The sequence below is a fragment of the Lissotriton helveticus genome, chromosome 1_1 (assembly GCF_964261635.1).
Source record: "Lissotriton helveticus chromosome 1_1, aLisHel1.1, whole genome shotgun sequence".
Lineage (NCBI taxonomy): Eukaryota > Metazoa > Chordata > Amphibia > Caudata > Salamandridae > Lissotriton > Lissotriton helveticus.
In genome coordinates this window covers 665,508,574-665,522,742 of record NC_136057.1, presented here as the reverse complement: position 1 = coordinate 665,522,742, position 14,169 = coordinate 665,508,574, and the positions used below count along the sequence as shown (strand labels likewise).

The 14,169-nt window shown below is 42.9% G+C and overlaps 1 pseudogene; it reads left to right on the top strand.

Annotated features, from left to right (window-relative positions):
• Positions 1-11,310: 11,310 nt before the first annotated feature.
• Positions 11,311-12,109, top strand: LOC144770467 (ADP-ribosylation factor-like protein 6-interacting protein 6; annotated as a pseudogene).
• The last annotated feature ends 2,060 nt before the right edge of the window (positions 12,110-14,169 follow it).

Here is a 14,169-nt window from a genome sequence, read left to right as displayed (position 1 = left end):
CTTTGAAAAGTGGTATCTTGACTTGAATATGTTGGATTTTTGTCATTTTTGTCTGGTTTTATTCAGATGAATATTGGCTATTTGTCTACACTGGTGTGAACTCCCTTTGTAGTGATTGCACTGTGCTGCTGTATGTGAATGTTCAAATACTTTACATATTTCCTCTGAGATAAGTGTGACTGTTCATGTCAAGCTACCAAGGGGGGTGGGCAAGTGTTATCTTAGCGGTGTGACTCCCTTACATGGACTAGAGTGAGGGTCCCTACTTGGTAGGGTGCAAACCTCTGCCCACTAGATTTGGTACTCTGCTATGAGTTCCAGAAAGGATTTAAATGTCCGTTGAGAGTATACTTGGGAAATATTGTAGATTCATGTATCAAGCCAGCTTTTGTACAAAAATGGTCTGCCATCTATTGTGATAGACATTTTGTTTAAGATAAGGGCTTCAGAATGGTGGAATTCTCTCACACCTAAGCTTCTGTGGGCTGCAGACAATACCAGGAATATTTCCTTCATTATAGGATAATCTGGGTGGCTCAGAAAATGAATGCCTTTATTTCACACAGAAGAGGACCTACCCATAGGTTTTTGCTACCCTGATCCATGAGACAACATCCAATGCTCTGGGGAAAGAAAAGACACAGTTAATAGAGAAGAAGGACAAAGAAACAAAGAGGAACAAGAATCAAACAACAGATAATTCAGATAGAAAGTGGAAGAAACAGAAGGAAAGAAACAGAGGGAGCGGAAGGACAATGAAGTGATGACGAGGGATACAAGAAAGAAGGATGCTCCAGTGAAAGGAGTCTTACCACCACAGACCCTGATCAGGCAGTTGATCGTGTTCCAATGAGGGGAAGAGTCATCAGTGGAAAAACTCCTGACTGGAGAAAGAGAACCAAAGTCAATGGGTGGCTCCACAAATGCTCACAGCGCCTCCCGGACCCCAATGGAAGGCAGACATGACCGGCTCCCACCACTTCACAGGAGCTGGGTGGCTGACTCAGGTGGGTGCTCAGATAAAAGAATGGAAACACAGGGTAAGTGCGGATAAACCAAATTTCTAAGCACATTAATAAATAGCTAAGAGAAAAAAAAACATTTTTGGTGTCAGTTTGTTTTTCCTTTTACCTTATTCTACTTGAAACAAACTGTGGATTTACAAAGACAGGCCATTGTTTGTTTTCCTTTAAATTTAAAAGGCTACATTCCTGGCAAAGCCACAAGTTGGCATTTAAAAGAAAGAAAGAAAGGAAAACAGAAGGAAAAGACCTAAATCTACAAAGGTTCGAGAAAAAAGCAATACATTAAAGAGGTTATAGTATTATAATATTTTTGGACAGTAGTATACTTACCTTTACTTTTCCTGTTCCCTAATGCATAATCCAGTCCAAAATGGTGTACCTGAGAAATAAGCGAATAGGAGATAGGTCATGACACTTCTGATTGGCACTAATCATAAATTCTAGTATATCACAAACTCAAAGAACTAATGCAAACAGAGGATAGAGGATTTTTATTTGCTCCAACAAATCAAGCACTTTACTAAATAAAACCTACTAAGCGACTTGAACAACCTAAGGAAATCAGATGTCTAGATTAAACTGCCATGATCTCAGAACCGGATCTCCAACTCATTATAAAGGGTCTGACAGCCAGTCACGCCTTATTGTTGGTAGTGTTGAAGCCTAAACTCTTTTTGGTGTTCTAGCACTGGGTCTATACAGTTGTTATAGTAACTTGGGGGCATATTATCAAGGAACGGTGTCAAAATTATCGCTGCTTTAGCGGCAGGAAACTGCAGCTAAAGCGCCAATAATGGGCTTGATAATATGCCCTTGAGAATTCCAATAGAAGCCCATCTTCTGGTGTTAACATGGGCTTCTATTGGAATTCTCTACGGAATATTATCAAGCCCATTATCACCGTTTTAGCTAGAGTTTTCTGCCGCTAAAGCTGCGATAATTTTAACACCGTCCTTAATAATATGCCCCTCAGTCACTTAAGTCAGATTCTATACTTCACCCACAGAGGCATTGGTCCACTCATGGACCTTTCTTCTTCATAGTGAGGGCTGAGGAATCAGGGTATCGAATTGTTGGCCACCCAATGAGTTCCCTTAATTAGCAGCCAACTCACAAATTAGAGATCAGGTTTAAGTACACTATTCTCAGAATATAACATTCTCTACCATGCATTAGACATCAGATAGTTGTAAGCAGAAAGAACTTTAAGACACAATAAAAGACTCTGATAAGTTTAGATAATTTGGTTATTGTATTAAAGATACAAATTCAATGCATATAAGTAAAAATTTAAGTAGCTATGTCATGAGTCTTTCCGCTTGTAATATAAAACCACACATTTAGTCAAAGTATATCTATTTCTAAATAAATTAATCCATAAAGAAGATTATTAAGGTTAGAATTTGTTCCACCAACAAAAGCATGAGGATAGTTCTGAAGAGTTTTCTTAGCATGGTCAAAGGGATCAAGTTAGAGTCCACTAAAGAAAAGTCGGTGGACATGGTCAAGGGGAATGAAGCAATAATCAGGAAAGTTCAAGTCTGGTCTCTCATCAGACAGCTCCAAATCGTCCTGCAGGCAAGTTCATCAGCAAAGGAAAAAAAAAGGGGGCATGTAAAGATAGTCTTCTATGCAGTCGCCAATGGAGGAAAGTGAAATGAAGGTGCCAGAGGACTAAGACAGGTCAGCTGAATCGCCCTTCTCCTTGGGTGGTCAACTTTTATATTCCAAGTCATCCATTTGTGACATCAGTTGTAACCATACGATGGTCTGACCGTCATGTGACCATGCTTTCGTTCACCAGATACAAGATTTATACTCAAACATATTTTCCCATGTGGCTCATGAGAAACGACTGTCCATTCCCCCCTCACAGTTTAGTTGACAAAGAGCTTATTTACTTTTGTTCTCTTCATGGATTAAGTCAAGAGATTACGTTCCCGCCAATTCACACAGAATGAAATACTGTCTAAACAGAACAGATAAAGCAACATTTGAGGAAACTTAGCAAAAGTCCATCAAACCAGGCTATGGAATATTGCAGCCTAAGCAAAGAGACAATTAAATACATTAGCATTTCTTAGTTAAGTAAAATAGACTCACAATTAAGTTCAAGCATAACAAAATAAATCAAGTATTTCATATATGAACATATTTGTAACATTGTCAGTGATTGTTGCACAAAATGTTCAACTCTAATTATTGCCTACTCCCAAAAAGTTTTAAAGTGCCTATGTGCAAACTATTCCTAAAATCATTAAAATAAAAATGTTTTCGGTATGTAAGATCCTAATAATGTCAAGCACTTATAGAGAAAGTTTCAGTCATATACCACATTGCATAAATCTTTTGCACCACTATTTATTTTATTATGGTGAATTTCAAAAAGGGCAATAAATCATGCATTTTTCAACGACTTTGTCAAAATAGTAGATAATCAGTTAATAAATGTGTTAAATTCAATAATTTGTCAATCCTGCTATTTCTACATATCCAAGCACACATATATGGTGCTGGTACTTCAACTTTTCTTAGTGCCAGTGCTGTTTTTCCAAACATGTACAAAGTGCACACATTAGCATTGTGTTGTCATAATCTGTTTTTGTGTTGGTAAATAATGATCAGCTTTTACGCGGCAACATTCGTATTCAATCAGAACCCATTCCAGGCTTTCGAGATTAGGATGTAGGTAGTATGTCAGCTGGGAGAGATGACAGGTTCCATAGTATGTTCTCATAAGAGGCAGCCTCAACGATCTTGATGTAGTAGATATATAAAGTTTTGTTATTGAAAGTCTAGGTGTTGTTGTGCTCCAAATGTATATCCCTAATTAAGATATCTATACATTTCAAAGCAGTGTCTTGTAGTCTAGATATCAGCTCAAAACATAATTCAGTTGAGGTGCCATGACCATCTTCACTGTTTGAACTCTGCCCTACATTGATAGTTGTAACGTTTCCTTTTTTTCTGAAGTTGATAGTAATCTGATCTACGATGCTCTGCATATTATCAGTTACCATGACGCTGAAGTCTCAACTAACGGAAACTTTAGTTTGCATAGTATCTATTTAAAAGGTGGGCAGCCAGTGCTTGCTCAGTAGTGCTTGATGTCATTGGCATATTCTCACTCCTGGTCCCAGTTATTTTTGTGTTCTGATAAACCAGACTAGTCAGTAATGACCTCATTTAGGGCCAGTATGGATGTATTGAGTGGGCCGCATAGAGCATTAATTTAAATTATCATCCTGGTGTATGTACCCCTTAAATAGTGGTTGATTTTCAAATTGCAATTGCCACTGGTTAGTATGAGGAGCAGTGAAGACAGAAGACACCTTTTTTCTGGTGCCTTTGTTGATTTAGATGGAATCAGAAATGAACGTGTAGCAGTGCCTCATAGAAGAGAGAGACAAAGTAATTACTAGCAAAGGTCTTTATTGGTGGAGTTCTTTACGTAGAGAACACGATGACCTCAACCACAGCTGACCAGGCATCTCAACTCCCCGTGTCAAAGCTCCGGTGCTCGCCTTGGAATGCTCGCAGTGGTGACATTAGAAGTGATGTCACCACGGAGTATTCCAATGCGTACAGTGGAACCGGAGGGTGGTGGGAAGTACCATAACAACAGCAAGTGGACGATACCACACATCCCCCTTCCCTACACAAAACAGAGAATAAGCAACATTGAAACAGTAACAGTACAAAGGTCGCATTATTTCGTTACATACTGCTCTAGGTGTCTGGGACGTCTAACCACTCTCTGGCTAGTTCTGATGGCAGAGTGGGGCGTCCTACAACTCTCCCTGGCTGGCATTTCTCCTCTCACCTGGGGTTTGACTACCCCCCTCTCCTCAAGGTTTGTGTCGTCGTTAGGAGGGTGGTACCTGACTACTCTTCCCAGATTCCAAATCTTCCCCTCCTGAGTTTTCACTGCATTTCTAAATATTTTGGTGATCTTAGTGGGTTCGATGAACTCAGACCAACTCGCTCTGCCTGTGGGCGCCTTGATTTTGATATAATCTCCTACCTTGAACCTTGCTTCTTGCATGGAGTGCAATTTATCAAACCTTTCTTTCCTCTCTAACATGGCCTTGTTCTGCCTTTCTAGCATTTTGGATTCCCTAGAGTGATCTGTCCATCCTTTGTGCCAACCCATCCACCCCGGTGAAAGTTTAGTATTGGGTCTTCTTGCCCGGAGCAGTTCAAACGGGGTGGCCCCCGTCGTCTGGTGTGGAGTCAAACGGTAAGCTTCCAGACGCTTCGCAATTTCTTCCCTCCAGTTCAGTCCATTGGTTTTCGCTAACTGGATGCTTTCCTTGAGTGTCTTGTTGAATCGCTCGACCATCCCATTGGTCTCTGGGTGGTAGAGCGTGCAACGTTTGTGTTCAATCCCGCATTTCTCTAGGAAGTCTCTCATTTCCTTTTAGCACAATTGCACACCGTTGTCCGTCAACAGACTGCTAGGTAATCCTTCCCTGGAGAATATTTTCCGTAGGAACTCGATGACTGCTTTCGTGGTGATCCCTGGTACCACTTTTACTTCTGGCCATCTCGAGTATAGATCCATAAGCACCAGGATATACGGCGCGCGTATCGCTCCTGTCAGTGGGCCTAATATGTCCAATGCCACTTCATCCCACGGCCCTGTAGGGAGCGGTCTGCACAGCATGGGAGGGGTATGCTGTTTCAAGACTTTGTCGCTAACAGTACACGGAATACAGTCTCTTACTTTCCTTTCAATTATATGGTCCATACACGGTCACCAGTAGTCCTCCCGCATCCTCTGCTTGGTCTTGGTGATGCCCAGGTGTCTATCATGGGCCAAGTCCACCAGATGTTCTCGCACAGTTTTGGGTGGAATAAGCCTTGTTCCGCGGAATAGACATTCGTCAATAACGGACAGTTCGTCCCTGACCATCCAGAATGAGTGTAGGGCTTCGTCCTGTTTATCTTTGTGTCTCCACTTTCCTTTAACTGTCTCGCACACTCCCCTGAGTAGGACGTCTTCCTTAAGGGCTTCTTTCCAACATTCTTCTCCAATGGCCCCTTGAGTAATCACACAGACTTTCTCTGTCTGGAAATCCTCCCTGTCTTCACCATTATTGTCGCTGGACTCATCCTCTTCTTTTCCTTCCACTAGTTGTGAGAGGCAGTTTGCTGCTAGGTTCCTTGTCCCGGGCACATATTCCACGCAAAATGTATATTCTTGGAGGTTTATGACCCAACGCCTGATTCTGCTCGAGATCGTGTTGAGTCCCTTTTTGTTGAATATTTCGAGCAACGGCTTGTGATCTGTTCGCAAAATGAACTTTGTTCCCCAGATGAAATCCCTGAGTTTATTCATGGCCCAGTGTACCGCCAAGGCCGCCTTCTCTATTACGGAGTAGTTTATCTCGGACTTCCGCAGGGATCTCGATGCGAAGGCTATTGTCTCCTCCCTATGTGTCCCAACTTGTGTCAGTACTGCTCCAAGCCCTTTCGAGCTCGCGTCGGTCGTTACTACTGTCTTTCTTCTGGGTATGAATGCTTTGAGGCTAGGTGCAAATGCAAGTGCTGTCTTCACATCCTCAAATTCTTTCTGGCACTCCTCATCCCAGACGAACTCTACATCCTTCTTCAGCAACCGGCGTATGGCATATGTCCTGCCCGCGAAGTTCCGTACAAATATGCTGTAGAATTCCAGCATTCCCATAAACGCTTTTATTTCGTCTTTGTTCTTCGGTGGCATTAGGTTGGTTATGGTGTTTTGGAGTTCAGCTTTTGGACAGATCACTGCTGGTGTCACCTTGTGTCCCAAAAAGTCTAGTTCTTTGCAACCGATCTTACACTTTTCTCTCTTCACAGTGAGCCCTTGTGTTCTAAATCTCGCTAACACTTGTCTCGACCTTGCGTTGTGTTGTTCGTTGTCTGTGCCAAACCCTAATACATCGTCTTGGTAGCACAAGACGCCGGGAATCTATCAGTATGCTGCCCATGATCCTTTGGAATATGGCTTCAGCCGAGACTAACACGAAGGGATATCCTCTTGAACTTGAACGCTCCCATTGGCGTCACGAATGCTGTAAGTTCCTGCGAGTCTTCGTGGAGTTTGATTTGGAAGTAGGCCGATGTCAGATCATGTGTTGAGAACACGTTTGCTCCTTCCAACATGCTCATCATTTGTGTGATGTTTGGCAGCGGGTATTTGTCGACCTCCTTGTTAAGTGCCCTGAGCTCGATGCATAGGCAAACTGATCCATCTTTCTTTCTTGCTGCGACGATCGGCGTCAGCCATTCTGTTGCTTCCACTGGTTCTACGACCCCAAGGTTGCATAACTTTTCTAGTTCGGCTCTGACTGCCTGTATTGCTATAGGAAGGTTTCTAACTTTGGCTACAACTGGTACTGCGTGCTCTTTCAGTTTTATCCTGTGGGAGTAATTCTTCAGGCACCCCAATTCGCCACTGAACACCTCTTTGAATTCTGTCTCTATGCTGTCCCAAGTTCCCTCCACCTCCTGTACCAACATTTGTGGGGTTTTGTTTGGGTTAAGGTATATACCTAATTCCTTTTGGGCTTGCCATCCCAGAATGTTGTCTCCCGAGGAGGACACATACACCTTAGACACAGTCAGTCTATCTTTATATTCTACCGTGCCCCAGAAATAGCCCTTCATGCTAATGGGTTGTCCACCATAGCCCCCCGGCCTAACATCCATTTTGCTCAACCTGATTTTACCTTTGGCCACCCTTTCAAATTCTTTGGCATTGATGATCATAAGTTTAGAGCACAAGTCAAACATAGCTTCTATACCAGTCTCCTCAATTTTTATGGTGTCTTTGGGATTGCTGACTTGATCACTCTGAACCTGCAGGACGATTTCATCACACACTCTGGTTGCGTTGTCCCTAGTTTGCTTCTTATAGCCTTGACCACTCCTGCAGTACTGTCTAAAATTACCCTTCCTACCACACTTGCTACATGTGTACTTGAGCGCAGGGCAATCCTTATCATTCGCCATGTGCCCTTGCTTCCCACACCTATAGCAATTGCCTTTGAAAGACCATCCTGCTTTGCTCTCCTTCTGCTCTTTGTGCCCCACCTTCTGTTCTTTGACTTCCAACACACTGTCACTTTCTGCCACCACTTCACTCACCTTAACCTTGCCCTCACTGGCTTTGCTTTCACTATCTTGTTTTATTTCACTTACACATTGCATCATGTGTTCCACCTGCTTAGCAACTATAAGTACCTCTCTTAGTGGTTAGTCATCTTTTAACCACAACTCCTCACCACTGATCCCAGGAACGCGCACGGCCGCGCGCGCACACTTCCCTACCCCCGAGCACGCAGTCCCATGTGTGGAGAGCGCACAGAGGGCACATCCCGGGGGAGTATTCGCGCCACCGCCGCTTTTAAAAGGCGCGCGCCGTGAAAAAACGGGCATTTCCTGATTGTGGAGGATGGCGGCGGAAGTGACCACTTTGGAGTGACTGAATACTCGGGAGCGGAGGTAAGTGTTCTAATGTGGCCACTTGCTGGCCTTTTGTTTTTGCTGGGTTCACTTTTGTTTTACCGCCCTGTAGTTCACGCACTGTTGGTTTTATATTATTTTATTTGTAAAGCGTGGCTGCGGGCAGATTGAGTGCTTTTGTTAAAGTATCCATGTTAATCGCAGCCCCTTCACGAGCTGCGATTAACATGGATACTTTAACAAAAGCACTCAAGATGCCCGCAGCCTCGCTTTACTTACAAAACAATGCAGTAAGTTTAAAAACACCGCTTGTGGGCTTTTTAGGGAAATCTGCCCGGTTTGCAGACTTGCCGCATTATTTTGGAAGTAAAGCGAGGCTGCGGGCAGATTGTTTTCTTTTATTTAGATATCCATGTTAATCGCAGCTCGTGAAGGTGCTGCGATTAACATGGATACTTTAACAAAAGCACTCAATCTGCCCGCAGCCTATCAGCAACAGACCGCACTGCAGTCAGTGGCTCTACTACACTAAAGGTAATCTATCAAGAAGAAACCAGTAGGGATGGATTGAGGGCCAGACTGGCTACTAAAAAATGCAAGGTGCGATAAGGAGTGTTTTGAAAGCCTGTACTGTTATTGGAGAGAGTATCACGGCTGTTGAAAGTAGGACTGTAACGCTAGAGACAGACCTTGGGGAGCTGTAAGGTCAAGCAGAAGCTCAAGTCTACCAAATCTCAGATATCCAATGGAAATTAGAGGGCGTTGAGAACAGACAGAGGCACAATGATCAGAATGCCAGTATTTTTTTCATGTATCTTTAAGAAAGCCACTGTTCTGACATGACCCCAAAAAGACATAAACCCATCATGTTACCACAACAGAAGTGCAACAACTGGAAGTGCAACAAAAGTATGTGAAAAGTACTTACTTTACGAGAAGCTAAATCATCCAAACTGTAAGCACGTCTCTCTCTCTCTCTCTCTCTCTCTCTCTCTCTCTCTCTATCTCTCTCTCTCTCTCTCTCTTTCTCTCTTTCTTTTTTTTAAGATGTACACCATGCGTGTTTGGGAAGATGTAGTAGGCAATAACTAATTGTTGCAATTAACAGCGTGTATCCTCAATTTACCATTGAGTGACTTAAATAATCTACTCTACCTAACTATAATGCTCTTGACCCATAAACTAGTTTCAAATGATGAGATCCTTGGCAAATATTTTTTAATTTACTGAGCCACCTTTTTCTCTATATCAAATATGAGAGCTTCTTCAAATACGCAAGTGCAGCGTGTCTGCTGTCAAAAAACAAAGCAAACTCATGTTTGATTTTTATTAGACTAAACGTTTGCTCCATATATAATACAACTCTAATCACATAAAGGATACACAACAGCTGACTTGCCTCTTAGTTTATTAACCACTTTGTCATCGGAGCAGGAATGTTTCTCATATGTTTAAAAAAATATCCCTTTTAAACACACTGAAGGATAAAGTTGTAGCACTCTTATTTGCAATCAGCAGATTTTCCATTGACATGGCCATAACATTTCCCACTGATGTGGTTTTACTAATAAAACTATATTGTGTATAATGCTTGGAAATAGAGTTTCTGCAAATATGTCACTTGTATATCACAAAGTTGTGTCCTGATTTGTTTTGCTCCTATTTAAATCTTTGCATCACACTTCTCAATTACAAAAAAAGGTCTTTCCTAATTCCTGATATATTTTTGGACTTCTTACAACCTTTTACTTCACAGTGATTGTCACAGCTCACTTCACAAAAAACTTTAACTGTAATAAGAGAAAGAAAAGTAAACACAATTTTCCAGAATACGATCAGAAACAATCAGTAAAAAGACAAACTGACATTTAACCTCTGACCTTGTACAGACAGCAAATGTGTCAAGATTTAAGGGCGTCTTAGTGCTCGTTCGCTTTCTGAATGAACATATCGCCTGTTCCATCCAGCTCAAGTTCACTCGCCGGAACGGACGAGTATGTGCTAAAAATAGCTTGATATAATAAAATCTGACTAGCCATAGCGAGTGGTGAGCAGTGTTCCCTCGAACGTGTGTGCCTGTGCGGGCGTGCACGTCAGTGCACCGAGCACGCACTGCGGTGTGTGTGGTGCGCACACACATCCCTGAGAGCATTCGCGCCACCCTGCATCGTGAAAAACGGTCATTTCGATCTCGCGTAGGAAGAGGCACTTATAGCAAGTGCTCCGGGGAGGGAGCACTTGCTAAATTACTTCTGTTTTCTAGAGTGTGGCTCATTGCGTGCTTTTGTTTGAGTATTTGTGTCCATTGCAGAGCCCATAAGGAGCTGCGATTAACATGAATGCTTTAAAAAAAGAAAAGCACACAATTGGCCCTGCAGCCACACTCTAGAAAACAAAAGAAATGCAGCAACAAACACAGCGTGTGCTTTTAGAATCACCTAAAAGCACACGCTGTGTTTGTAGACTTACTGCATTTCTTCTCTTAATAGAGTTGGCCTGCGGGGTTATTGTGTGCCTTTTTAAAAAGGTTTTCATGTTAATTGCAGCTCATGAAGGGCGCTGCCATTAACATGAAAACATTAACAAAGGCGCACAATAACCCCGCAGCCCAGCTCTTTTAAGGGAAGAAATACAGCAAGCATAGAAACGCATCATTTGCTTCCAGGGACCAGGTGACATATTCTCGGACCAACGGCCTGGGCAATGTACATGTAAATAGAAATAAAGTGATTATCGTGATGCGCAGTGTGCCCCTATCGGCAAATTGTGGCGAGAGCCTCGAACTTGACATCTGTGTTTTGTAGTTGTTTGATCTTGCAACCTGCCTGAGGAAGACATGGCCCTCACTAGGAGCACAAGACGAGGGGGTAACCAATGTATCCTGATATCTGGCATGGTGCTTGAAGAGGAGAGCGGAGGAGGCTCTATGTGGCAACAGGTGCGCCGAAGCTCGGATGACGATGTGGCTCTTGCCACTACTACGCCCTTTAGAGACGACCTATTAGCCACCAATGAGTTCCCCCAACCCGTCGCCGCACCCGCCCGTGGAAAGAGGTGGCCAGCGAGACTACTGTCAGTGTTAATACAAATAACACCAATGTCGATAGTTTGAAGTAAGTATTTATTGAATTAATAAAGCCTGTCAGCAGCGGGAGGGAAAGGGTATAAAGAGGATGAACAACTGACAAAATGACATGAGCGTCATGTGACGTGCACTAAATAGTGTGTGAACATTCCATAAGACGTAAGGGATAGGAGTTAGGATGACACTGTGATGGCAAGCCTTCTGCAACCAAGCTTATAAATGACATCAATTACAACATGTTGTACTTGTGGCTGGTCTGGCCTTCATTCTGGCGTTTTCTTTGTTTTCCTGAAAGAGCTGCTGTCCGAGAAGATAAAGAATGAAGATAGAATGGAAACTCATTTGTTGGGCTTCTAGAGTTTGCTGGTGCTGACAGCCTGACTCGTGTTGCAGCTTCTCTGGGACCTTTGAGCCCGGAATGTTTCCACCAACACCTCTGTCGCCGGCAAGGTTCAGGCAAATGACAGGACATTCTTTTCACATGGGCTATAGCATGGCACTTCTCAATGGCATCGCGGCAGCTCTTACAGTAGTATGGAGTTTGATATGATTCCGTGCTTTGCCATTATGTTTGACATTCGAAGGAAATACTCAAGGATTTTAACAGAAACTGCAGTATGGACTGTTTTTTGTACCGCTTTGGAACGGCATCTAGTCTTTCACATAAGAATGTGAATTCTTCACACAACTTGCAACTTATCGTGAAACTTGTTAGGAGGAGGGTGTTGTTGCAACTCGTTTCCCAAACCACCTAATTTGCCTCTTTAATGGACGAGTGGCCGTTGACTCTTTTGTTACCCATAATTTTACAAAATAAAAATTCATAGAAAAGTTGGTAACCAAGATCCACAATGTTAGTATAGGGGTGTTTGCGTTTTTGTCATTGGGAATGTATTCAAACTGTTTCAAAAAATGGACATAACCTTTAAAAAATAGTTTCGCTTGAATGAGGACGGAGGGCTTGGGATTGGGAAGGGAGGAAGCGCCACTCTCCCCGCAGCAAGAAAAGTGGAAAATGACAGAGCTTCTGAATATTGTATTACTCCTGCCCAGCCCTGTTTCCAATCCGGGGGAAGTATTCACCCGTGTAGACATTTATACTGAGGAAGAACTGGGCCCATCAGCAAGCAGCATAACGGGGGAGGAATGTGCACATCATCAAGAACTCCATTCAAGAGAAAATGTGCACGGCTGTAAAATGCTAACACTGGGGAGAAAGGCACACCTCTAACTATTACATACTGAGATAGACAATCATGAATCCGATAGCAATACTGCACAAAAATTGGGCAGCTCGCTAAGACAGTACTGATGGGGAGAAAAGCATATCTGTAGAACAGTAATAATGGAGAAAATGTGCACCGCTGTCAAATTAATGCCGAAAAACATATCGACATCTGTAAAACTAGACATACTGGGAGAGAAATTGGCTCACGGGAAAGACAGATACTGTAGGACATTTGCAGATCTGTAAAACATTGATATTATGGGGGAAATGAGCATAGCCGTGTAAAGTTAATGATGGCACACATTTGTGCACAACTATCATCCACAAACAAGTGAGTCAAGTGATATGCCCTAGATAGTTAAAGCCTTGCTTTTACTTCCTCCCCTTATCTCCAAAGGCTCAGGATCCTGCCGTGTCAGAAGGGAAGGGAGGCATTCAGTTTGCAGAAGATATGCATTCTCTACCGTTAATTTGCACTTCTGAGGAGTAGCCATCACCGTGGACTCCCAAACTCCTGCAACCCAAATGTTCCTCTGAGGGCCTACACAACAACAACCCTTACCAACACACCACAGGAAGAGCACTTGGCTGGACTGGAGCTCTGTGTGCCTGCAGGGTGAATACAGAGTAATGTGACTATGAATGCAGGGTGAGTGGAGTGCCTGTGTGACTGCAAAGTAAGATATGTGACGGTACGAGTGCACGGTGAGTTGTGTGCTTTTGTGCCTGCAGAGTGAATTATGCAAGTCCACTGTATGAGTGCAAGGCGAAGGATTTCTCTTTGTGAGTGAGTGTGTGGAAGTTCATTAGTGTGCCTCTGTAAGAGCTGGGGTGAGTGCTGGGGGTGCATGGTGAGCGATGTGTCTGTGTGAGTGTACAGTGAGTTGTGTTACTATGAGTATACTGTATGAGGGATGTGAATGCACTCAGTGAATGGTGTACACTAGTGAGAGCAGGGAGAAGGGTATGCTTATGTGAGTGTAGGCTGAGCAAAGCGTTGCGCATCTGTGAACACAGGGTGAGAGGAGCGATGTGTCTGCATGAGTATAGGGAGAGTGGTGAGTCTTTGTGAAGTCATTTGCATATTTTTAATACATTTTTGCAAGGTTTCGTGAAATATATGGGAAAAATGCACCATTTGCACCCATTTTTTCTATATTTTTCTTGTGAAATAGTACCAAACTAATAATTAGTCTCATTGTAACCCCGTCTCCATGGTTGTTTCAAGTTCAATCGCTGCCCTCTCGCACTTTTTCACACTTTAAATTCAACTCAAAGTTTTCTGCCTCATAACTTATTAAAAGCACCAGTCGCCACTGTATAAGCTTAAAAGTGGAAGCACAAACCATTTGTCTCCAAGCCCTAGATTTTCTGTCATCAGC